Source organism: Mirounga angustirostris, unplaced genomic scaffold, assembly GCF_029215605.1.
Source record: "Mirounga angustirostris isolate CCGP_5_RB_7025 unplaced genomic scaffold, mMirAng1.0.hap1 SCAF_6, whole genome shotgun sequence".
Classification (NCBI taxonomy): domain Eukaryota; kingdom Metazoa; phylum Chordata; class Mammalia; order Carnivora; family Phocidae; genus Mirounga; species Mirounga angustirostris.
In genome coordinates this window covers 4,028,785-4,051,967 of record NW_026991714.1, presented here as the reverse complement: position 1 = coordinate 4,051,967, position 23,183 = coordinate 4,028,785, and the positions used below count along the sequence as shown (strand labels likewise).

Below are 23,183 nucleotides of genomic sequence, written 5' to 3'. Positions count from 1 at the left end.
AATGGTTGTGCCAATTTACACTGTGACAGGCAAATAGTACAGGGAATTCCAGCTCATCTAGATCCTTGCACACACTTAGCAGACTTCCTAATTTCAGTCACACTTGTGGGGGTGAAACGGTGGTTTTAACTTAGTTTCCTGAGTCCTAAAGAGGTGAACATCTTTTCAAAGTTTATTGGCTGTGAATATTCGTCTTCCACAGAATACATGTTCATGTCACTGCCCCCTTTTCTACCGGGTTGTGTTTTCCTTGTTCAGTTGTAACAGGTTTTTAATACTCGAAGCACCACCCTCTTGTCCTTAATATGTTACAGGAATATTCGCTACCATTTGGTGGCTTATTTTTTTCGTTTTCTTCACGGTGCTTTTTATTGAACAGAATCATTGTAATGTAGGAAACTGTATCATTCTTGTCTTTTATAGTTAGCTCTCTTTGCATCTTCCTGGAGGTTTTACCTCCACGTTGCAATAATCTTATTTTCTTCTAAGCATATTAACATACTGCCTGTATTTAAATCTGTTGACTTTTTTTTAGATTTTATTTATTTGCGAGAGAGAGAATGAGAGACCGAAAGCATGAGAGGGAGGAGGGTCAGAGGGAGAAGCAGACTCCCTGCCGAGCAGGGAGCCCGATGCGGGACTCGATCCCGGGACTCCAGGATCATGACCTGAGCCGAAGGCAGTCGCTTAACCAACTGAGCCACCCAGGCGCCCTAAATCTGTTGACTTTTGTATAGGTGGTAAGATAGATGTCTAAATGCATTTTTCGTTTTTTACATGGATAACCAATTATCCTGGCACTTCTGTTTGAAGAGCCTCCTTTCTCCCCTGGCCTACAATTCTGTCTGCCATATCACAGTTGTACACATACATGGGTTAGTTTAGGGACTCTCTCTCCTCCATTGGTCTATTTGACTCCCTTTGCCAAGATTACACTGTCTTAACAATGATAACTTGATAATAAATCTTCGTTATCAGATCAGAGCAGCCAAACTTATTAAGTAGTTAGACCCTTGCTTTTCCATACAAATTTTAGGTCAGGCTTGGAACTGCATTAAATTCAAACATCATTAGGGGGATGAATTGATTGTATAGTCTATCTCCCCGTATTTTTAAAGGTCTTTAATCTTTTGTGGGAGGTCCTCAACATCACCATCGAGCTAGATGATTCTCTTGGAAGGACCCCCCCAGATGCAGAAGAACTCTGCAGTCACGGTTATGGTTTATTACGGTGGCAAGGTGCTGATTAGAATCAATGAAGGGGAAGGAGCAGTGGCGAAAAGTCCAGGAGAAACTCAACATCAGCTTGCCAAGTGTCCTTTCCCAGTAGAGTCACGGAGACATGTGTGAATTTCCCAGCACCAGTGCATGACAGCAAGTGCAAAGTGTGTCGCCCGGGGAATCTCACCTGAGCCTTGGGGTCGGGGTTTTTTTTAGGGGTCAGTCACATGGTCCTACAACACCACATTACTGACCTCAGGTACTCAGGCTCCAGCCCTCTGGAACAAGAACAGTTTCACCGTAAGTCACGTTGTTAATATAAATTATCTGATCAGACAGGTATCATTTGGCTCAAGGCCTCGACATACAAAACGTTTATCGAACAGAATAATTCGGGGGCTCGGAACTCCTCTCCCAGGAGATGGACACGGGCCAGTCTGAAAGATGAGCCTTTCCTGGGAGTATGCAGGATTTGAGCAATGCAAGCTCTCCTGAGCTAACCCTTTCCTGCATGGATGTCTTTAAAGAGAATAATTATGTCATGCTTTTTAAAACACTTTTTAAAGACACAATTTCAGACTTAGAGAAAACTTGTAAGAATAGTACAAAAATTGCTTTACAAACATCTTTTATCCAGATACCCAATTATTTATATTTTGTCCCACTTGCTTCATCAGGTTTTCCTTCCTCCCTCCTCTTCTGCTTCTCTAATTTTCTTCCAAATCACTTGAGAGTAAGTTGAAGTCATTGTCTCACTATACCTTAAATATTTTAGTCTGTATTCCCTAAGAGGGGTATTCTCTTATATAACCACAGCACAGTTGTTGAGAATCAGCGTGTATACATAGAGAGATCCATACGTAGATTAGTTAGTATCAAACTCGGTAAAACTACTGTCTAACCCGCAACTCATTGTAAGTTACCCCGGTTGTCTCAATAAGGTCCTTTATAGCTAAGCTTCTTTACAGCCCAGGGTCCCATCCAAGATACCCATTGCTTTTTGTCATCCTGTTTTAGTGTATTTTCATCGGAAATGGTACTGTGGTTTTCTTTGTGTTTCTCAACCTTGATACTTTTGAAAATGACAGGCCAAGTGTGTTTGTAAAATGTCTCTTATCTTGGGTTGACCTGAGGAGTGCTAGAAATTCTAGTTTTTCCCTCACATTCATCTCCAGTTTTTTTTCAATTCCTTCTCTTCTGTATTTATCCTTTGGTTTAATCTCCTTCATGATTAAATTCAGATTGAGTTTTTAACAAGAATGTCACAAAAGTGATGCAGTATCATTCTCAGTGTGTCCTACTGGGAGTTGCATGATGTCAGTTTGTTCCAATAATTAGTGATGTGACCTATTGAAGCGGGAGAGCGAGGTTCTTGTCTCACAGAGTCAAAGAATGAATCTCGCAGACAAAGGAGAGTGAGAAAAGCGATGGAGTTTTATTAAACAAGGATACAGGAAAGGCCCTTGGGAGTGAGAGGGTCCCAACAGCCAACGTGGGCCTCCACTGACGGTCTTTTATTTAGAACTAACCAGGGAGCTTGTGGCCTTATCATTCTTGTGATGTCTTGGTTTGAGTAAGGACTGGTGATAACATCCTTAATGGCTTACTACTTCTTTGGGGTCTGGTCGTTTTTTGTTGGTCACAAGGTGACTGCCATAAAAAGACCCCACGTCTGATGCCCAGGGCAGGGTGGTCTGGTTTGTTCCCTTATCTCTGGTTTTCTTATACCTCAGTATTTCTGGGATTTCTGTGAGCCTGATCCCGTAGTCCCCTACCTATCTCTCCCTACCTAGCCCCACCTTCCCTTACTCAATGAGACCCTTTGAATGTGTATCAATGAGACAGGTACTTGGGGGCGATTGCCAACATGTTTCTTGGGGGGGGGGTAGAAAAAAAGTTTCCAAAGGAATTTTTAAAGTAGCTTTACAGGGTCCTGGGGGGGGTCAGGCTAAGATTGCCTTTTGCCCTTAGCAAAGTGTCAACATTGAGGCACTTGAATCCCTAGAGGAAGGTCACTCTGCCTGTTTCAAGGACTTGTCAATGGGTTGTAAGTAGTAAGGAAATTTAATAATTTTTTCTTCTGCCTTTGTTTCCCATATCAGTATCTTCTCTTTTTCAAGGTGGTATCACATGACCATTTTACCCATGTAAAGTTAGTATTTTCTCTTTCTTTAGGGTGATCTACTAAGATTAATACTCTGTTCCTCATCAAACTCTGACCCTGGAGTTTCAGGCTCCGCTGATGAGTTTCTAACTCCATCTTTCCTGCTGTAGATTGGCATTCTACATATAAGGAAGATATCTATTCAGATACAACCAGATTTAGGTAGTATGGGTACTACTAGATAATGGCAGATACTATAACATTATTTTGATGTCCAGATCATCACAGAATAGGTCAGTGGGAACAGCTTTAGTTTGGCTGCTCTGTTCTTTTGACCTGTCTCCATTATGCATTAATAACTCTTTTATACAACAGCCCAATAAGATGTTCCGGTTCGTCTTGTACTTCCCTGGCACTGGCCCTGGAATCAGCCATTCTGGAGGGAGCTCTGGTACCTTTTGGTGGAGGATTATACTTAGAAACCAAGATCTGGGTCCTAGGTACACTTACTGCCATTGCTGTGTGATGACTTTTAGATTCTCGCAGTGAAAAAGCTAGAAAGTGGTATGTCTCTTGGTGTCTGTGTATTAACATCTACATCTTAAAATCCATGATTTCATAATGGTATCTGCAATTCAAACAATCTCACAGATACTCTGGTATTGCCCCTTTCCATATTTATAAGTCCTGTCTACAGCACTAAAAACCTGGTTCATAGTCTCAATATATTTGCACATTTGCTCGTCTAATATACATAGGAAGTTGTTTCTAAATTGCTAACCTCTGCTACATCAAAAACCAAACCTACTAAATAGAATTTAGAAATGTTCTGGGCATATACCTGAGCATATTCTGTGTACTGTTATAAGCTTTTTCATATAACAATACATTTGAGATGTCTTGACAAATCAGTATGTGAAGATTTATGTGTTCATTTGAACAACTGGGTGTTGTAGAATAAGAATACAACATTATTTATTTAACCTGTATCAGTGGATAGTTAAGCTGTGTGCAGTTTTTGACATTTTTTAGGAGTATTCTGGAGAACCACTCTTTGTATAGAATTGTGCACTCCTGGGAGCATATCTATAGGATCCATTCCTGAAAGTAAAATTCCTGGTCAGTGATCTGTACATTTAAGAACTTAACAACTATTGCTAGACTGCAACCAGAATAGGATGTACATATACATTTGGTGCAACTGAGAATGCTTCCTTACCCACACTTCATCAACCATGGGCTTTGACCAATTTTTTCAGTTTGGCAAGCTGGTAGGTAAAGATGGTATATTATTTTTTTCTTTGATTTTTCTTTAATTATGAATGGGGCTGAGTATCTTTTCATATGCTTTTTAGTCATTTGTACTTCCTTTGCTGTGAATGTCTATTTACGTATCTTGCTCATTTTTTGTATTATATTGTCATTTTCTTATAATGAGTTCTATAATGGAGAAATATGCCTCCTATCATACATGTTGCAGTTAGCTTTCTTCCATTTATCACTTTTACTGAGTTTATGGGTTTGAAATTTTATTAGTATTATATTTATGTGTGCATCAGTGCCTTCCTAATTACAAGATTATTTTTTTAAAGTACCCATCTTTTCATTTGTACCTTTTATATTTCAATATGTGATTTAATTGGTTGTAAGAAACAAATTTAGAAATATTTCTTAAATCAGATATACCTTTTATTATTCCCAATAACTAGGCATTGTTTCAACACCACTGAAAGGGAAGCAGAATTTGCTACCCCAAAGTGTGTGTCTCTGGCATGGGGATTAGTTTAAGCTGGTTATTTTTAACAGCACACACAGGTGAAGCTCTGAAAACTGAGTGGAATTGACCCTTTTGTAAGAGACCTTTGAATTTATAAGGGAAATCTCCATTTGTAAGGGTGTCTCCTTCTCTGTATGGGAAGATGGAGATGACTCCCTCTGTGGAAAGTCTTATCAAATCTGCATTACAGCTTTACCCTGGTTTACTGTGCTTTTCCTGATCACCTTCTATGTTTCCCCCCCTATCCACCAACATATTCCTCTGTCTTTCGCTTATATTTAAGGTAATGGCTTTATTTGGGGGAATTACTTAGTTTTTCTGGGTGTCTCCCATGCATACAGGAGGTATATATTCTGTTAAACTTTGGTTTTCTCCTGTTAATCTGTTTTACATCAGTTTTATATCAGTTATTAGACCATCCAAAGAAGCTAGAAGAGGGAAAATGTTTCCACCCCTAGGTCATACATTGAATAATAGAAACACCGTATATTGGTACTATGTGATGCTACCATATGCAAACCCCCCCCCCCCCGCCATTGTTCTTCTTTGGAATTTCTCTAGTTATTCTCACATTTTTAACAATTAATAGTGTTTTTATTGATTTCTTATTTGTATTCATAGAAATTTAAAGAGAATAAACGTCTTCAGTCTTCACAACACTGAGGCTTTCCATCCAAAGCAAGATTTAAAAAGAAATGTTTTTGTTTCATAGGGTTTTAAAATCTTCCCCATGTAGAAAATGCACATTTCCAATTCCCTTGAATTTGCTATGTTTTGTTTCATTTAGGAATGGGCTACTTCCATTATATTTTCTAGAGATCTATTGATTTATGGCTTTCTTTCCAGCTCATTCTCACTGGTACCCTAATCCAAATAATTTCTCAATTTATAGAGTCCCACACTCCATATTTCTGTGTGTTTCTGTCATTCCCAGGCTCTCGGCTACTGCTCTCACTGTTCTCACTTTCATCCCCACACTGTTGAGACTCCATAGACTACCATTGTCAATTATTGCCTTGCCTTTACCTTTAATTTACTTGCTCCTGTCTTACCTGGCATAATACCAGCTTTGGTTAAACCACATATTCCTTGTGCAGAGCCACCCACGCAGCTGAACTTCACTGGTGAAAAAGGTTACTACTGTAACCTAATTAGCATGAGTTTGCTCCTTGTGAGTCACACATAGAAACCACACCTGGTGGACTTGTCACACAAAGGAAACTTTATTCGAAGCAGATAAAGAGATCTTGGGGAATAGCTTCCAAAACCATAACCCCCAACCCCCCAGCAAGGATGAATGGGTTCCTTTTTATTTAGGGTTAGTAGGATTATTTATTTATTTATTTAGATTTTATTTATTTGAGAGACTGAGCACAAGCAGGGGGAGCGGGAGAGGGAGAAGCAGACTCTCTGCTGAGCTGGGAGTCCCTGAGGTGGGGCTCAGTCCCAGGAAACTGGGATCATGACGTAAACAGAAGGCAGACACTTAACCGACTGAGTCACCCAGGCATCCCAGGCTGAATATTTATTTATTTATTTATTAAGATTTTATTTATTTATGTGACAGCACAAGTAGGCAGAAAGGCAGGCAGAGGGAGAGTGAGAAGCAGGCTCCCTGCTGAGCAGGGAGCCCAATGTGGGGTTCGATCCCATGACTCTGGGATCATGACCTGAGCCGAAGGCAGACGCTTAACCGACTGAGCCACCAGGTGCCCCCCCAGGATGAATATTTAGAAAGGGGATCTTTGTCACCCTATGTAGAGGTGGGCATAAGGTCACAAATGCGCCCTAAGGAGATGTGCATATTTGTTAATGGGGCTTGTGCTCCTCGTTGGGTGGAGAGTTTAGCATTATAGTGGGGTAAAGGTAACTGTTGGTCCCTCTGTGGTCCATCTGCACAGATGTGAATAGAGGGTTGAGCTCAAACTGATCTGGGGCCTGCTGGCTCCTCCTCAGAGTAGTTGTTACTGCTTGAGGGGTAGTTTTGGTTTCCACCACAGGATGCTGTGCCCATCAGGTCTTTTGCCTGAGTTAAGAGATAAGCTGGAAAGAAGAGCATAGGAAAATGTGGGACAAATGTTGCTGGGTACACGCAGGTGGGCAGTAAAGGTCAGGTCTTGGGGTCTTGCTGGTGACTCTGATAACGAGTTGTGATATTGTGATTTATAAGAAACACGTGGTCATTCATCTGAAGGAATGGCACGTATAAAGATCGTAAGTGGGAATAAACCTTCCATGTCGATAGATGCTGGAGTAGCAGGGGTTAGCAGTAAGAGATGAGGTCCTTCCTAAAGACATGGGTGGCAAGGATAGGTAGGGCCTTGTAGGCCACCATGAGGAAAGTGGATTTTATTCTGAGTGCAGTGGGAATCCATTGGATAGTTTAATTAGGGGAAGGGTGTCATCTGGTTTTCATTTTTAGAAGATAGCCATTATGTAGAGAATTGATTGGAAAAGAATAAGAATAAACAAGGGGAGTGCATAGAGATTATTTCTGGATAAGAGAACTTTCAGTGGAGATGGAAGGAAATGGATGATAAATTCATGTTGTGCTTTGTAGGTAGAGCTGACAAAGCTTGTCAGGAGATACCAGTCTAGATGGCCCTAAAGGCTCATTTTCTCTCTCCTTTCAGTAGCTTGGCAAAGAGCTGACACAGCAGTTCTAAGAAACTTTGGTGGAAGAAGAGGCTAACACCAGCTGCTGAGTTCTCACTGTGGCCCTTCTTTCTAACACGGCTGTTTCCACCTGGGAGCTCCTATTGCTAGATAATCACTTAGATGATCCCTGTTTCTCCCTTTTTATAAATGTGCCGTTCCCACAGTATAACCAGCCCACTTATGCACAGCCGAAGCTCAACAGGTTAACAAGAGTTTAGGAGATTGTGTGCACTCTTGAAGATTTTCTCCTTATAACCTTGTTTTGCTTAACACCCTGTGGTGCTAGTAGGCTTTTGTCTTTGCCTTCTTTTGCATAGAAATGCGCTGACAGATTCAGTGCTGGGGAGGAGAGAGGAAGAGATAGGATTCAAGACAGGGTCACTGGCTTTTGGATTGAGTAGCTGGGTATAGAAGGTGCCATTTACTAGTTGGGGGGATGTATACTAATTTTTTTTAATGTGTTTTGTTTGGAACAATCCTAGACCTCCAAATGGAAGTGTCAAAAGCAGGCAGCAACTAGCTGGTGGCTGAATCAGGGAAAGACAACAGCTGGAATCATAAATTTGAGAGTTCCCCTTATTCTTCACAGCTATTGGCATAAAGCAACAAGAACCAATCTAAAGCGACCTTTTCTTTAGAAAAAGTCATAGAGGAAGTGGTCAAAACTTTCCCTTCCACAAGAGTCTCAGTTCCAGAGAATTCTAGGCTATAAAATCATATGACGTAAAGTCAGAGGATAATTCTACGAAAACTTTAAGGAATAAAGCACAATGGTCTTTAAAAAGGTGGGAAGCCTAGAAAAAGAGGAAACCCTTCAAATTCTTTGATGAAGTGAACAGCATTGAAAACAAAGCCTGATTTGATTATCACATGTACACAGGATACACATGTGTTGGGGAGGAAGAATTTATTCGACCCTTGAAGGTTCTTTTAGCTGGACTAAGAATCAAATTGACATGATTCAGATTAACAGGACAAAATCAAGTTTAATAGCAAATGTATGTGGAATCCACATAGACATGGAATTCCAAAGACAGTCAGCAACATGATACTTATGTGAGCTCAGGAGAGGGGTAGGGTCTGTGGATACAAAGGGGAGGAAGACCGTTAGCGGGAAGGTGAGAGCAGATGTTTGGAAAGGAAAGGTGCTCTATTATGCAGATAAGTTTCTTAGGTAAAGAGGAATCTCTGTACTCTTCTTGGTGCTGAGATGCTGTTGAGGGGGAGGTAAAGAGCTTTTTCCTGAATCTGTTGGATTTTGATTGCTTTTAACTCAAAATAGTGTTCATGCCAAAGTAGCCCATCTTGGGCTGCCTGCTCTACACATGCAGACACAAAATACGGATTTCACTGAAGTAAATAGAGAACCCAGTGCTAGATTAAAATAATAGTATACTGTGGCAAAGTGTAATGTAATATTGCATGTGATCAATAGGAAAACTCTTGAATCCCAAAGTCTTGGAGTTTAAAAACTTCATTTATGAACTATGTGATTTTATAACAGTATTCATACCTATAAAGTGGGAGTAATAATAGTATCTACAACATAGAATTGTTTTGAGGATGAAATCAGTTGATTAACACACATACTTAGAAAAGTGCCTGAAACATAGTAAGTATTCAATACGTTAGCTATCATACCAATAATACAAGGAGGGTTCTGAATTTTTAAATCTATTAATTTAGTGAATCATATAAACAGAGAAAAAATGTATGCATTTCTCTCTAGGTGCTGAGAAAGATCCATGATAAAATATAACCTCTATTCTTCATTTTAAAAATCCAATTAAATAGGATTAGATGAATAATTCCTTAACATAAAAATGTGTGTATCCCAACTAAAAATCCAGCATCAGGCTTTATAGGGGGAAATGAGAAACACTCCCATTAAATAAAATGAAACAAAATGATCACTATAACCATTATCGTTTAACTCTGTTATACTGAACAACATAATTATTTCAAGAGAATTAAAAGGTATAAAAACTATAAAGGAAGTGGTAGAATTATAATCTTTCCCAGGTGATATAATAGAATACTTGGAAAATAACCCGAGGAGTCACTGAAAAATTATTACATTAAAATTATTCTATAAGGAGTCTGTGTTCAGATTTATCATTATCCTAGCTGCATAGAAATAAAAGTCAATAATGGAAGAAAAGCCATTTTCAATTGCAAAACTATAAGAAATGTCAAAGAATAAACTTAAATGTGTAAAATTTATAGAAAAATGAATTTCTGGTACAGATAAAATGGCATAGATTCATTTCTCCCCTTAAGTAAAACCATAACCCCTGGAAATAACCCAAGAGGCAACCAAAGGAGAACTCTGAGAGATGATGAGAGGAAGCTAAACTTGTGACCTCAGGTCTGGAGGAAAAGCATAGTGACAGGAAATGTTAACCTCTCCCATCTCAGCATAAGGTCACCTTGGCCCCAGTGTTTCCTGACCATCAACCTGGCTCATTCCTATCCTGAATCAAACAGGTGGTGGTGAGCCTGGCACCACTAGCAAGTGGATTGATGAGGGAGCCCCACTAATAGTAGCCGGGGAAAGTGTGTTCTCTCCCTAACCTGAAACACTAAGGCTACTGATCCCACCAACAAAGCCAGTTCTGGAAGCCTCTTTGACCCTGTGAGCCTGATACTTCCCTCCTTCCTCCAACTTCCCTCCATCCTTTAGAGACACAAGTTTAGGGATGGGGTGTACTAGTAGGAGAGGATCTCCATCCCCACCTATGAGGGGCATGTGATCCTAACAAGCACCTGCCTAGAGAAGCCTCTGTCCCCACAGGCTGAGACTCTCCTCCATGTCAGCAGCCCAGCTTGGGGAAACCCCTTCTAGCCCTCAGGCAACACCAGCAGGACCATCTCAACAGCATCAAACAAGATAAACACACCCAAAAAACAAAATGTTCTGAAAATTAAATGTCCCTGGAACCACATGCAACAAAAGTAGGCCAGACCCTGCATACTAACCCTATACTGGGCAACTACCTGCTGAAGTAAAAGATTTAAATAGGATCTAGAGTCTTCTAACGGAATAGGCAAAATGTTCAGGTTACAAACCAAAAGTTAATAACAGGACAATAGGAAAACTTCTAAAAACAAAAATTAAGTATCATACTTCCAACAAATCCACAGGTCAAAGACAAAGTCTCAAGAGAATATGTAGGAAACAATGGAAATGATTGTATGATTTATAATGCAGATACAGCTAAAGCAGTGCTGTGGGGGAAATTTATAGCACTAAATGCTTACATAAGGAAGGAAGGAGCCTTTCAAATTGATGATCTAAAGTTCCTATCTCAAGAAACTAGAGTTGCAAAATCCCAAAGCAAGCAGAAAGAAATGATAACAGAAGTCAATGAAATAAAAAATAGGAAAATAGAAAAAAATCAATGTAACAAAATGGATTCTTCGAAAAATCAGTGAAGTTGATAAATCTCTAGAAAGACTGACAAAAGACACGAGTCACCATTATCAGGAATGGAATGAGGGTATCAGTGCAGATTCTGCAGCTATTAGAAGGATAATATGGAAATACTATGACCAACTTTGTTTATAAATCCAACCACTTGAAATGGGTCAAGTCCTCAAACTACTAAAAACCAGACAATCTGAATAATCCTATAACATTGGATAAAATGAGTAGTCTTATAACTATTTAAAAAATTGAATTCATAATTTAAAAACTTATGAGAAGGAAATCTCCAGTCCTAGTTGGTTTCCCTGGAGAATTTGTCAAACTATAAAAGAAAAATTAGCATCAAGTATGAATAGTCTCTTCTAGAAAACAGAGGAGGGTAGAATACTGATCAACTCACTTTGAGTCCATAATTTATGAGGCCAGTATTATTATCCTGGTACCTAAACCATGTAAAGGCTGTACAAATAAAACTACAGATCAGCATCTCTCATGAACTTATGCAGAAATCCTCAGCAAAATATTAGCAAACCAAATCCAACAATGTATAAAAAGCATTACACATCGTGAACAATTGGATTTACTTCAGGAATGTAAAGCTAGACCAATAGTCACAAATCAGGCAATGGTATCCCCTATATTAACAGACTAAAGAAGAAAGGTCATATAATTATATCAACTGACATAGAGAAACACTTGATGAAATCTAGCACTCATGACAAAAATTCTTTTCAAGTTAACAATAGAGGAAAATTACCTCAATTTGATAAAGAACATATCCAAAAAGCCTATAGAAAGCATCATCCTTAATGATAAAGACTGAATGCTTCCATCCCTTTGCCCCCCCCCCCAAAAAAAATCAGGAACAAGGCAAGAATGTCTGCTCCCACCACTCTTATTTATCATAGTAATGGAAGTTCTAGTCAGTGCAATATGGCAGGAGAAAGAAAAGCATACAGATCAGAAAGAAGAAATAAAACTGATAATTGTCTCACCCCCCCCAAAAGACACCTAGAACTAGTGACTTAAAGTCACAACATATAATATCAACACATGAAAATCATATTTCTGTAAACTAACACTGAACATGTGGAAACCAAAATTAAAAGCACGGTATCATTTACAATTTCTCCAAAGAAAAATGAAATGCTTAGGTATAAAATGTAAGATTTGCATGCTGAAAATTACAAAATGCTGATAAATCAAGATTTAAATAGAGAGACCTATTGTGTTCATGGATTAGAAGACTCCACATCGTAAGGTTGTCAGTTCTCCTTAAATTCATCTATAAATTTGATGCAATTCCTATGAAATACCAGCAAGGTTTTCTGTAGACATAAGCTTATTCTAAAATTGGTATGGAAATACACAGGACTTAGAATAACTAAAACAATCTTGACAAAGAATAAAGTGGAAAGACTCACCTGACTCAATATTGAGGCTTACTGTATAGCTGTGTTAATCAGGATGGTGCAGTATTGGAGAAGTAGACACATAGATCACTGGACCAGAAAGAAACCCAGAAATGGAGCCATAGGAATCTGCTCAATGGACTTTTGACGAATGTGCAAATTCAATTCAATGGAGGATGATCACCTTTAAAGAAGATAGGGCTGGAGTAATTGGCTATCTGAAAGCAAAAATTAAACTTTGACTTAAACTTCACACTTTAAACAAACTAACTCAAAAGAGATCACTTAAATGTAAAACATAAAACTATAGAACTTTTAGAAAACGATTATAGGAAAATGTAAAATTTCCTGATTCAAAAGGAGACTTGAGCCAATGGAAAATAACACTGTTTTTGAATACAGAGATTCAAGATCATTAAGATGTCAATTTTCCATAAATTATAAATGCAGTAGGATTATAGTAAAATAGTACCAGAGTGTGGTTTGCTTATATGGGTTTAACTGTGTTGAGAATGCTGTGTGTTTTCGTTTTTTGGGGTTTTTTTTTGGGGTGGGGGTGGGGGCTGTAAATTGAACAAGCTGCTTCTAAAATTTATGTGAAACATTTAAACAAGCAAAACATTCCAAAAAATTCTAAAGAATAATGGCAGATAACTAGTTCTAGCAAATAAAACATTAAAAAAATCCATAATTAATGTTGACACGTAGAATAAATATATAAATGCAACAGAATAAAAATTCTACATTGTTTTCACATTCTACATTCCTCATTGTTTCACAGGACTTTCATTTGCCCCAGGGCAAACCTAAAAGAACCCAGAAGAAAAGTCAATTGAATTTCAAAAAGATTTTTTAAAACTCATAACTAAAACATTTGTCTTAAAAGCTGAAATGGTTTTTAACTTTAGCAAACTTTTCCAGAGAGGAAAGCCTCTTTTAGCTTACAAATAATTTTGAATATCAAAAGCTTAAGGATTGAAGTACTTTATATGTGAAATGTACGATGCAAATTGTAGAGTTAGGAAGAATTCAGGTTTTTCTGCCAAAACAAAATAAAGGCATCCAGCTTTGTGGAGTCAACATTAGAATTAGCTGGATATGAGGGAAGACCCAGTCTTGCACCTGCCAGCTAAGTCCTGCTGTGGGGTGGAAGGGTGAGGTATCTGATAAAAGCAGAAAGGATATGCTCTCACTTCACAGAGAAGCTTCTTAGAAAAAGCTGGCATCCTGGTGGAGCAGACATGAGTGAGTGATGCATCTGGGTGGGTGGCATGGGGACACCCCCACTGAGTCCTATTCATTACAGGGCCAGGGTGCAGCTGAATGCCTAGATGTCTTCAAGAAGTGGCTGAGGGCGGGCCAGAGGCCCTAGAAAAGTCATAAGGAAGATGAGGTGCAGGGACCACATTGGTTAAAGAACATGATGACACTGGAGTCCTCTTGATAGATGCCACCCAAGATGGCTTCTGGGGGTCATGTATCTTCATAGAAACCGACATGGGGCAGTTGGAACCTTCCATGGACCAAGTAGGTTCCTTCTCCTCTATGCCAAGAAAACTAGAAAACTTTTTTTTTAAGATTTTATTCATCTGTCAGAAAGCGTGTGAGCACAAGCAGGGGAAGCAGCAGGCAGAGGGAGAGGCAGGCTCCCTGCTGAGGAAGGAGCCTGATGTGGGACTCGATCCCAGGGTCCTGGGATCATGACCTGAACCGAAGGCAGATGCTTAACCAACTGTGCCACCTAGGCATCCCTAGAAGACTTGACCAGAACTTGACTGATTCACCCCAAGGAGAATGGGGGAAGAAGGGGGAGGAGCAGGACTTTGAATTTAATTATGGTTACTCATAAAGTGCCTTATTCACTAAATTGCCCCAGTTTGCATAGAAGGACCAGGTGATTTCCTCCATCCATCAGATTGGGAGCTCAGAATGACAACATTAATTAAATTGTAGAACCTTCTAAAAGTTAGGTTTATATGTATCTGCGTACTTAGCCTATAAAATTCATAATCACTTACACATTTTGATATTTCTTCATTTCAAAAATATTCCACATTGAGAATACCATGTACTCACATATTGTGTATCTTTTTACAAACCGTTCAGTGTAGTAACTCTGATTTGCTCAGCAGTTACAACTGCTAATCATCATGTTATTCAACACCAATTTTGTCTCACAAATTGAGTCTAAAATTCACCCTGATTCATTTTTATATTTTTGACGTGAGGAACGGTAAATAGTCTTTTATTATTCCATTTCTAACTCAGTTGCTTTAACCTCATGGAAGTTTTCATGTCAAAAATCCTCTTCTGACTTTTTTTTTTAGCTTTTTAGGAATAATATTACCTAATTCATCAGAAAGGAATTTTGTTGACACTTTTTCATATTCTCACTGAACTCTCTTCCCTTGCCTTTGTGACTTGGTTTAGGAAGGGCAGGAGAAGACCCAGTCCAAAGGATTTTTCCCGAATTCTTGCCCCACCAACTGTCCCCTTGTCCTTCTGCCTTCTACTCTCTTCTGACTGGAAGCTCTTATTTGGATCCACCTCTGATTTTTCTTCTGTTAGTCAGTTTCACAGGATTCTTTTCAGCAGTCTGTTCCCTGAGCCTTCTGTGGGCTTTTCCTCTGAGCCCACTGGTCATCCTGTCCACGGGAGAGCCATTGCTTTCAACCCTACAAAGACACCTTCATGTGGCTTATGTTCAGCTTGAAGAAGCAAAGGATCAGACCAGGTCTGTGCACTCTGCTCACCTGGCCAGGGCTCCATGGCTGTCTTGTGTGGCCAGGAGTCTTCTGTACTTCACTCCCCTTCTCCTCTACCCCAGATCCTTTTCCTTTGGTACCCCACATGTGAGTAACAGGAAATTTGCAGGGGGTTGCTAGAAAATCTTCTCTCTAGAAGGTTTTTAGCTCATCCCAAACCCATTTCCTAAAAGATATCTCTGTCTTTGCTTATCTTTTTAAAACACAAGGCGATTAGTTTTTGGCACAGTATCGTTTCCAGTAACCACTTGTTCAAACATCCAACTTGACGTTAAAAGAAGATTCAGTCATGTATGACTTTAATGTGGTTTGTACTTCAGCAAAGTGGACTGGTCACTTTAAATTTGAGCTTGAGATAAACACTAGATCACCCTCTGACCCTGTAATTATCCCCTGGATTAGGGCCAATAGGTATCTTTTTACAAGTCTTCAGGGTGACTTATGTTTTTATTATGTTAACAAAGAGGTTGAGGAAGTGAGAATCAATTATTAGAAGCTGGTCCCCAGCTTCACTTCACTTCTGCTCTGGCCCTAGCTGTGATGTCGATTTCACCAATCACTTGAAACCCGGGCTCTATAACTTTACCTATGAGCTTCTATCTGGAAAACATGCATGCCTGTTTATAGGGTAGAGATTTCATCTTAGGGAAGGGATTTCCTACCCACCAAATTCCTCAGAGCACGCTGGACTTCTTTGTTTCTCAGAATATACACCACAGGGTTCAGTAAAGGTGTTACCACTGTGTAGGTCACTGAGATCAGCTGATCCTGATCCCTCGTGTCCTCAGACTTGGGCTTGAGGTAGGCAATGGAGGCACAGCCATAATGGATGATAACCACTGTGAGATGGGAAGCACGGGTGGCGAAGGCCTTCTTCCAGCCCTCAGCTGAGGCGATCTTGAGGATGGTGGAGATGATGAGGATTAGGAGATGAAGAGGAAGGTGGGAGGGGCTGTGAGGGCCAACAGGGTGATAATTGAGGTCAGGGTATCATTAATGATTGGAACAGCACAGGCTAGGTCCAACACAGACCGAACATCACAGAAGAAATCCTCAATCAGGGAGTTGCAAAAAGGCAGTCTGAAAATGGCCACAGCCCGAATCAGAGTGAGCAAGAATGCTGAGACACAGACCGAGGATGCCAGGATGGTACAGACCCTCCAATTCATGATGATTGAGTAACGAAGTGGTTTGCAGATGGCCACATAGTGATCAAACCCCATTACTGCTAGCAGGAAGCAGTTGGTGATGGCAAAGCCAAGGAAGAAAAAGAGCTGAGTCCCACAGCCCACCGGGGAGATGGATTGGCTCAGACCTATGAGGCCGGAAAGCATGCGTGGGATAATGACCAGGGAGTAGAAAGTCTCTGATGCGGAAAGAACACTTAGAAGTACATGGGGGTGCGGAGGTGGTGGTCGATACGGATAAAAGTCACAATGATGACATTGCCAACCAGAGTTAGGATGTACACGATCAGAAACACAGCGAAGAGTATGAGTTCATATTCTTGGAAGTTGGAGAAACCTTGGAAAACAAAGTCTGTCACCTCTGTGTGGTTGGCTGTCTTCATTGAGGATCTCAAATCAGAAAGGTAAAGAGAAGGTCAACACCATCCCTTCACACCAGAGACCACCCTGCCCCCTGGTGAGCACACCATCAAGAGCAAAGATTCTGTATCGCAAAGACCTGGTTCAAAACTTGATGAATCGGGCGCCTGGGTGGCTCAGTTGGTTAAGCGACTGCCTTCGGCTCAGGTCATGATCCTGGTGGAGTCCCGGGATCGAGTCCCGCATTTGGCTCCCTGCTCGGCAGGGAGTCTGCTTCTCCCTCTGACCCTCCTCCTTCTCATGCTCTCTGTCTCTCATTCTCTCTCTCTCAAATAAATAAATAAAATCTTTAAAAAAAACAAAAAACAAAAAAACCTTGATGAATCAACTGCCTTTTCCAGGAACGTGGTAGACTCAGTCCTAGAACTGACATAAAGATAGTGAAAATCTGAGCAACATTATTTGAACGTTTGAGGTAAAGCATTCTTTTCAAGGACACCTGACCCTATGTATGGCCCATGACGTTGGTCTCAAAAATTTCTTAAAACTGGATTTTCCTAAAATGTCCACTATGTGATTAAGTTAGAAACTATCACAAAAAACTTGAAAAATTGGAAATGTTTGAAAATCTAACTTATAGTTCAAAGAGGAACTTATAATGGAAATTAGAAAATCTTTAGAACTGAGCAGTAATAGAAGAATCGTAGCACGACATGTATCATGCATTCAAAATATGATTGGAAGGAAGTTTATCATTGGAAATGCTTGTTTGTTTTTTAAAACAGAAAATTAATGAGAATCCATTCTAAGAAGTTATAAAAACAACATAAAGTAGAAGGAAAAAACAATAATGATGAAACAGATGTGAATGATAAAATATAGAAGATCCATAAAGGTAAAAGTTTATAAACTTCAGGTAAACTCATGAAAATCTGACTGAGAAAAACAAGTGAAGACATAAACTCGATTATGAGTTAAGGGACAGAAGCTTCAGACTCTGAAAGATGAGAAGTAACATTATGAACAATTTTACCTCAATAGGTTTTTAAACTTCAATGAAATGGATACATTTCTAGAAAAAAAATTACATCAATATTGAATAAAGAAGTAGAAAACCTGAAAACTATTTTAAGACATAAAGACAGGAGTGAAAAATCTACAAATAAATCTCTAGGCCAAGAAAAATTTATGAATATGTGCTATAAAACATTCAAGGATAAGTCGATTTCAATGTGATACATAATTTCTATTTTAGGTAGTAAGGAGGAAATTCTCACCTCATTTTACGAAGCTGAAATTATCTTGACAAATTAAACAAGCCAGTCTCACTCACAGGTAAAATTCTTGAACAAATGTCATCAAACCACATCCAACAATGTGTAAAATACGTTCATGACCAAGTTGGTTTTATTTCAGGATGTGGAATTTGTTTAACATTAAAACAATCCAATTATATATTTCCTCCAATAAACTGTTCAAAGGGAAAAAGTCATAGGATTATTTCAATAGCTGCCAAAAAAAATTTTTTTTAATTCAGTGTTACTTATAAGAACCCTTGATAAACTAAGAATAAAAGATTTTCTTTAAGCTGGTAAAACGTGTACAACAGTTCTGCAGCCAACATATACTTAGTGGTGAGATACTGAAGGATTCTCTTTAAGATTAGGAACAAGATATGGGTGACTGCTTTCTCCACTTCAACATTGTACTGAATGTTCTGGCCAATCCAGTAAGCCAAGAGAAAGAAATTAAAGATAAAGGGATTGAGAAGGAAGAAATTCTCTACAGATGATGTGATTGTGTACATAGAAAATCCAAAAGAAACTCCTGATAAATTATTGACATTAAGAGTTTAGCAGGCTTTCTGGTATAAAATTTAGGTATAAAAATCTATCAAATTTCTGTACTTCAAACTGATAGCAAATTAAATTTAAAAGGACTATCATTTATAATAGCTTAAAAATAAAAAGTACTTAGGAATACGGATCTTCATGAAAATCACAAAACCTTAAAGAAGACACCAAAGACTGAAGTAATGGAGCAAAAGACCCTGCTTATGAGTTGGAAGATCTGAGATTGTGAAGATTCCAATGATCAAAAATCTATGTCTTAATCTCAGGAAACAAACGGTTGCAGGAGTGGTGGGGGGTGGGAGGGATGGGGTGGCTGGGTGATGGACATTGGGGAGGGTATGTGCTATGGTGAGCACTGTGAATTGTGTAAGACTGATGAATCACAGATCTGTACCTCTGAAATAATACATTATATGTTAAAAAAAAAAGTAGGAAGGGAAAAATGAAGGGGAGGAAATCGGAGGGGGAGACGAACCATAGAGACGATGGACTCTGAGAAACAAACTGAGGGTTTTGGGGGTGGGGGTGGGAGGATGGGTTAGCCCCGTGATGGGTATTAAGAAAGGCATGTATTGAATGGAGCACTGGGTGTTATACGCAAACAATCATGGAACACTACATCAAAAACTAATGATGTAATGTACGGTGACTAACATAACATAATAAAATAAAATTAAAATCCAAAAAAAAAATCTATGAATTCCTAGATCTATGATTTATGAATTCTATGCAGTTCAATCAGAATCTCAAATGGATTGTTTTTGGTTGGTTGGTTGCTAGATTGATAACTGACACTAAAATTTATATGAAAGTACAAAGACCTGAGAGAAACCAGAACACTCTTGAAGAAACACAGGAAGAGATTTGCCTTTCAAACATCATTACTTATTATTAGGCTACAGTAATTAAGAAGGTGCAGTGTTGGCATGGAGCTAGAGTCACGCCAATGGGAGAACACAGAGTTCTGAAATACGGGGACTCTTCCCACCGGAGCTGACACTGTAGGCTGGTGGGAAGCACAGAGTAGTCAATTAATGATGGAATAGTTGGTACCTGTATGGGGAAAAGTGAAATCAGATTGCACCATAAAACCATTTAATTTCAAGTGTATTAAAAACCTAAGAAGGAACAAAACACTTTATGAAATGTTTAGGAAGATAATATATGAGAATATTTATAAAGCTTGGGGTAGTAAAAGATACAGAAAATAATGATATTCTGGTACATAAACATTAACTTCCATTTTTCAAAACAAATTCCAAAAAAAGAAACAAGTAAAGATATATACAACAAAAACAACAGGTAGAGCACTAGTATCTAGGGTATTTAGAGCTTTAAACATAAAAAGAAAAAAAAAGATCAGCTTAATATAATGATAGATTTTAAAAGTGTGTGGGAATTTCGTATTAGGGGAAGCACAGATGTCATGTGAACAGATTTTTAACATCATTAGTAGCCGGGGGAAAACAAGACCACAGGCCACAGTTTCACACCCATCAGACTGCAGAAAATCAAAGCTATCACAGATAAAGAGCCGGGGAAGCTCCTGAGGAGTGTAAATTGATACAATCATTTTGGAAAACAGTTTGACATTACCTGTTCAAGTTGAAAATGAACGGGTCCGATGAGCCACTAGAATTTAATCCAGAACAACTACAGAGACACACAAAGTTAAAACAGCTTTGCTTATAATAGGGGGGAAAAAGTGCTGAAATGAACAAATATTCTTCAAAAGCAGGATAAATTGAAGTAAACCGACAATATATTACAGAGCATCGAATGACTTAATTATAGAGCATGGGTGGGCAAACTACAGTCCATGGACCAGCAGTCTGTTTGTAAAGTTTTATTGGGACACAGTCACACCCACTATATACATGTTGTGTGGATTGCGTTCACACTGCGACAGTGAAGCTGAGTAGTCCAACAGAAATTGTAAGGCCAGCCCACAAGACTAACGTGTTTACCACCTGGTCCTTTACAGGACAGGTCTACAGACTACTGTTAAAGATCGCTAAGGGCACTCATTACATTTTCACACTTCAACTTGCATGAACCTCAAAATCATAATGTTGCATAACAGACGCCAATCACAGATGTGTGTGTGTGTGTATTCCATTTAATGTTCAAAAGAAAACAGGACTAATATATTATTTAGGGATAATTTGTTTATAAATGTGCAAGTGCTTTAACCTGAAACTCACGATCGTGACTATTTGGTGAGGATTTGAAGTATTTGGAAAGAACATCTACAAGACTTCTAGATTTATAGTGATCTTCTGTTTCTTAGCCTGGGCAGAGGGTAGCTAGGTGTTTGTTTTGTTATTTTTCTTAAAATGTACATTTATTTTATAAACTCTTTATACTCTATTTTACAATAAAAAATTAACATTATACATCAAGAGTGTTCATGCTACTATTAAATGGGAGAAATACCACAAAACAGTAAGGATCATATGAACCCAATATAGTAAAGAAAGTAAAGATCTATATTCATGTATTTGTGAACATGTCTGAATACAAAAAAGACTAAGAATTTATAAATGGGGGCACCTGGATGGCTCGGTCAGTTAAGTGTTTGCCTTCAGCTCAGGTCATGATCTCAGGGTCCTGGAATCGAGCCCCATATTGGGCTCCCTGCTCAGCGGGGAGTCTGCTTCTCCTTCTGCCTCTTCCCCCCCTCTCATGCTCGCTCGCTCGCTCTCTCAAATAAATAAAAAAATCTTTTAAAAGATACATAAATAAATATATGTGACATTTGTAAATAGAAACATACAATATTTTAAAACTTGTGTAGCTTTTAAATGATGCATATGAAAATTATGTAATTCAATGGAAAATAAGTTACAAACAGGATGTGATATATACAAAATTACCTCAATTACATGAAAATGTGCATAGAAAAAAGCTGAAGGGAAATCATGTAAATGTTAGTAGTGCATGATTCTGCATGGTAAAATTATGGGTGAATTTTTGCTCTCTCCTGAATTTTCCAAAGTGTCCACAATAAATATATATTATGCAGTGAGATGGAGGATAGCTTCAATTTCTCTTAAGCGTCCCTTGGGGTCATTCTCCTCACCATCTTTCCATCAAGGCATCCCTCCCATCTTGGTTCTCTCAGCCTCTCTCATTCTTACATGATAACACTTGTCACATTCAATTGAAATGATTTATTATCTAACTTTTCAACTAGATTGTACCTTTTTTGATGACAGATCATACTTAGTTGTTTCTGCATCCTCAAAACTTAACTCAATTTTGCTGTATGTCAAGCCTTTGATCACTGTGTCAACAGAACTGATAAGTGAAGGAAAACTCTGGAGGTGCTTCTGGTCTGAAGGAGGAGCCCCACACCTGCGCCAGATTCATCCAGCAGTACTGACATGGACAAGTGGAAACAGAGCAAAGTACTGAAGGATTTCTGAGCTGGAGGGAGTGAGAGGTGGAGGACATGGGCTCTCCCATCAGGGGCCTTTCAGACAAAGGGAGCTTGTGAAGCACTCAAGCGACAGACAGAAATGTGGCGTCCAGGCAGACAAGAAGGGATAGAGTCTGTAGGCTCATTAAGTTGCAGAAGTTGAGAGACTTCCAGAGAAAAAAGACATGAAGGAACAATAGGAAAACATGGATGGATGAGCTAAATATTGGCAAACCATCATCATCAACATAGACCATTAATCTTGGGTTAGTTTTCCAATCCTCAATCAGACTTTTGGTGGATAGCTCTTTTCTTAAAAAAGATTATAGAAATTTATATGTGTTTTCTTTTACATTTTACATTTTTCCTTTATTCTTCAAAGTCATAATACATCTACTCAGAAGTAACAATGTGGTAGAAATGTGGGGAAACTTAATCCCAAAAAGGATAGAGGATGCCTGATACCACACATTTAGTTCATGGCAAAGATAACCTGGGGGCCCAGCTCTCCTTGCCCTGTACTGAGTCCTTTGCTCTTAAGAGATCTTTATCCTGGAGGAGAACCTTTCTGCCCCAGCTGAGCTACTGATACATGTAACACTACACAAGGAAGTGCATGAGCCTTCTTTAGGAAGACATTAAGAAACAGAAGAAATCACTGTATCTTATTCTGAGTTTTTGATGTCTCTGTGAAGGAACATGGACTTGGTACATATTGCTCAATTTCCTTTTAGTTCCTAACATAGCTACAAATGTCTGGAGGGGAGGGCAAGTCTCAGAGGAATTGGTGTTCCCTTTCTCTTTTTCTGCTGTAAGTTCATCATCTCTTTCCCTAGAGTCTCCAGCTCCAGCCCAATTCACATCCACATCTCTCCCTCTCTCACACACACACATATTCTGCCAAGTGTATTTTCTGGAAGTAGTGATCTGGAGGTCCCCATGTTACACTGCTAAATGAGAGCAGGGCAAAGAACCTGAACCGGGATTAAGCATTATAA

General features: G+C 39.0%; 1 pseudogene; it reads right to left on the bottom strand.

The window, feature by feature from the left end:
* Window positions 1–16,006: 16,006 nt before the first annotated feature.
* LOC123845629 (olfactory receptor 10J1-like) lies at window positions 16,007–16,934 on the bottom strand (annotated as a pseudogene).
* Window positions 16,935–23,183: the final 6,249 nt, after the last annotated feature.